The sequence below is a fragment of the Atta colombica genome, unplaced genomic scaffold (assembly GCF_001594045.1).
Source record: "Atta colombica isolate Treedump-2 unplaced genomic scaffold, Acol1.0 scaffold125, whole genome shotgun sequence".
Classification (NCBI taxonomy): Eukaryota; Metazoa; Arthropoda; class Insecta; order Hymenoptera; family Formicidae; genus Atta; species Atta colombica.
Window position 1 is genome coordinate 4,164,162 of NW_017259212.1, and position 4,507 is coordinate 4,168,668.

Consider the following 4,507-nt stretch of genomic DNA (forward strand, 5'->3'; position numbering starts at 1 on the left):
AGAGACCGAAGATGCTGAGTACAAAAAGTGCAAACAACGCGAATGAACTTAATGACTCGTGTAAAATATGACACTTTTTGAGAGACTATTGCTATTGATTTATAAGTAGTTCATCCTTAACAGAGTTCCTTTAACAGAGATCCCTTAATCCTTCGATTCTACGAATCGATCTCCTTCGGCAGGATTAATTATCCTTATATTACAATAAACACAGTACACCTTAATTTGCATAATTAAAAAAGTAATTAAGTATAACGCGCGAAGTAATCTTAGAGATAATTAGGATATCAGTTGCACTTGAGACGCATGTCAATTGCGGCGGCGGTAAGTACAATAATTAATGAATTTAACAGCATAGCGCAACAAGGACAACCGATAAGGTACGTTAAATATCTAGAAATCTATATCGCGAAACATTCACGTTACATTTATGATATACGGTGTCATTACAGTATTTGCATCTCGTATAGAATTCTAATATCATCGAGAAAGACGGCACGATATACCGATAATAAAATAGGTGTACGAAATCTTTGGTCATATGTGAACGCACGAACGAAAGCAATCTGAGGGACTTTCATAATGCGTTCAAAAATAATACTTTGGCAAAAGTAAGGAAGCTCTCGACTTTTAATTGGATTCAAAATAACAACAAGATGTAGATGTAAAACTTGAATACCAATAAAGTGCGATTTGAATTATACGTGGATATATGCTTTGATTAACAATCCACGAAGTAACAAAAGATGTTTAAAAGAGATCTGACATAACGTAGGACGTCTTTTAAATATCTTTTTAATTTTTTTAGACATGTCACACAGAGTTCTAGGCAAACCCTGGTTATTGCATACAGTATTAAGGACACGCAGTTTGCAGTTTCAAATACAACGTTGTGATTCGTGTTCTTGCAAGTTCTTTTGCCGATTACGCTAGTGGAATGGTTATAGTATTCGGATTTTACAATAGTGTTCAATGGATCGGATTAATATACTGTCACGACGAAAACGTGTCAAATGCTTTACAATTCGTCATCGTTTATTCATTTTATTTTATTGACATAGCGTTTAACCCTTTTGATACTAAAATTTAGAAAAAAATAAATTTTTAAATAAAACATTTTATCTCAAACAATCAACATTATAAATAATTCTCGGAACATATTTTCAAAAGACTCTAATGTGTAAGATAAAAAAAATAAAATATATTATATTTTTTTTCTAATAAAATGCCGGTACAAAATTTTCATATATAGGTATATTGTTCTCGGTATTAATATTTCATTCACAGTAAAAATTCACGTAGTGTGCTTTTCTAAATTGATCAAGTGGTATTGAAAGGGTTAAACAATTCTAAATGACTAATCGATTTTTTTTTTACACACAATGTGATTGACGTTATTGCGGGCGACAAACGCCATCCAGAAGTGCAATATCAAACCATCGTCTCTCGAAAGATCTTCACCGACGAGTCTGCATGCTTAGTATGCACGTATCTCGTTATCGTCCTGACTGCGTTGTTGTTATTGTTGTTAATGCCGTTGAGTAGTTCGCCACTCCTCAGCCCGGACTTCGCCTCTATTTGCATTTCCCTCGCCGTTTCTGCCAGGAACGACAATATTCTTCTAAGCGACAACTGTTATCATGCATTGTCGTGAAAAAAGAAACTCAAATGGCGTCAAAATCTGAGGTTTTATAATGTTACTTGAATCAATTTCGCGGATGACTTGAACCGATAATTTATATATTTTTTTAATTAAAAAAACTATTTAATTGTATATTTATATTTAAAAAAGCTGTTAATTTACAATTTTTTTTATTGTCGAAGGAGACAATAAAATTATTTCGGAGTTGAATCTCATTTAGTATTTCAATGCCAGAAAGATAATCCTTATTGTTGTTTCGTGCAAGGGAATGATGCACGAAACGACAACAAAAATTACTAAAACTACACAGATACATCTCTTTCAATGTGCAACAAACAATGATTAGTGACACCAAGTGTGCGAATAATGGTCAGGTATGCGAGAAACCTGCATTAATGGTGCGTATGTTCATATTTCTACATACTACGTGAGCTCCTCGTATACTGACTGTTAGAATATTTGGTTAATAACACTACATTCGAGACGCAGTAACGCAGATCGCAGAAATATACATTCTATTGTGTATGTAGTGTATATATACGAACCTTTGCCGTGTCACTTTTCTCGAATGATCGCCGCAACATTGGCGATTACAAATTACGATTACAATATTTAGTACTCAAAATTATGAAAGAGCGTACATGAAAGACTTTTAATAATGATGGCATTAAGAGGAATGTAAGCAATAATATGAAAGATAAAGAATAAGTAGGAATATACTGCTGAATATTGTAAAAAAAGCGTATAAATAGATTGGATTTTGTAAAAAGTTGTTATCGATTGTTTACATGTGAAATGTAAATATAATATTCTAAGATATTGAAAAGTCTAAGTGTAGCACAAGACAAGAGAATAATATGTTGTTATGTATGCTTTCAAACTTTTTTTCGTCCTCGGATCTGCCGTACTGCGCTACACGATTAAAATTTGCAGTTGCAGCGGTTATTGGAAGTGCGCAACGTGCGGAAAATTAAATGAAAATACACACACGCTATATGAAGCAATAATCGATAAGTATAACCTCGAGATAAAAGGGAAGTGCAACAAAATCGTCATTCAACAACAATAGCACATGTAGGCGCTCGTATCATACAATAAGACAAATATGTGTAACCAATTGTTCCACATGTCTCTAATCTAAAAAAAAATTCGTTTTATTCAATCTTAAAATAAAGATTTTCGTGAACAGTCCATATTTCCTATAAATTAATAAATAATAATACAATGAATGTGTGCGCAAAAAGGGAAATTTTTATAGTTTTATTTCTAGAAAATAAATAATTAACAATTTACTAACAATAAGTACCTTCTATCCTAATATAAACAAAAAATTTCACGAAAATAATCATATTTATTTAATATTTTAAATAAATATAATTTTAAAAGCTACATTTCTCGATTATAACATTTCTTAATAATTTTTCATTTTCACTTATTATTAAGAAAAAATATATTCTAATTATTACACATTTTTTTAGAAAAAATAATTTTAAGAAATATACAATCTATTTTATTTTTTGTTAATAAATTGCTAATTAATGTTTACTTTCTATAATAAAATTATTTTTAATCTGCTCTGTATTTTTCCACTCATTACGTATGATAATAAATATTGGATCGGGGAAAAATTTTTTTCGTATTTTTTAAATTCAAAATTGTGTATACAATATCTTCGAAAATGAACGAAATTTAAAAAAGGATTTTAAAGCTTGAAATCTCTCTACTTTCGAAAGATTACTATATTTTTTGAGTTTCTGTGAGTTTCTGTGATAATTTTTACACTAAAAAATCTATGAGCTGAAAAAGATGAAAAATTTTCTTTGGGGGTCTCTCACGTGCTCAAAAAAAAAATTTATGAAAATTTCCGACTATCTATCGTGAAAGCTTGACTCACAAAATCATTTTTTTTTAATGTTGCTATGATTTTTTGTTCCTGAGTTATTCGCGAGATAGGTAAAGGAATATTCTGACTTTGATTGCTCATAACTCCGATAAAAATCATCATACCGCAATTTAAAAAGCAATTTAAAAATTTTTTAAACTGAAACTTTGCTTTAGCGAATGATATAATTGTAATGAAAATTTCACAACAAATGAAAAATTTGTGCAAAAAAATTTTTTTAAATACGAAGAAACTTTTTTTCCGACCCAATATATAATAAATAATATAACTGACAAATATTCCGCATTTTATTTGTCACGATTCTAAATCGTTAATATTCAAGACGATTTCCGTACAGATCTTATATATTCCGCGTGTATTCGATGTAAAATAAATCTCCAGAAAAAACAAAAAGGAACGAGCAGATTGCGTTATCCTTTTAAAAGTATCAAATATTTATCTAATTACAGTTTTTCTTCTCGCGATTGCACGAGATAGATAGAGAGAAGCACTCTTCGAACTTAGAATTATTGTTTAATCACATTTTTGTACGGGAAAAAACTGAAACTGAAGGAAAAAAATAAGAAAACAATGTTCAGGTATATGAAAAATAAATTTATATTTGTAAAATAGGGTATAGGTCTCGTCGACAAACTATTTATACTTGAACGAGAGGAATTCGAGATATACATCTTAAATCAGACTACGATAGAAAATAAAACAAAAATGCAGTGCAATAGAGTCGGAATCCGAGCACAGATTCATCGTTTTAAAACTAATATGGCAAATCTCAGAAACAATTGATAACGGATGCTCAAACTATTGTCCTAAATAATGCATAGATTTTCCGGGCGACCCCTCTTGGAATCGTTTTAACGAACGGGAAGAGGTATAACGTTAAGTCACAATTGTCATATCCTGCCTACGTGGCAAGAATTCAAGCGAAACAAATCACGATTATCATATATATATATATATATATA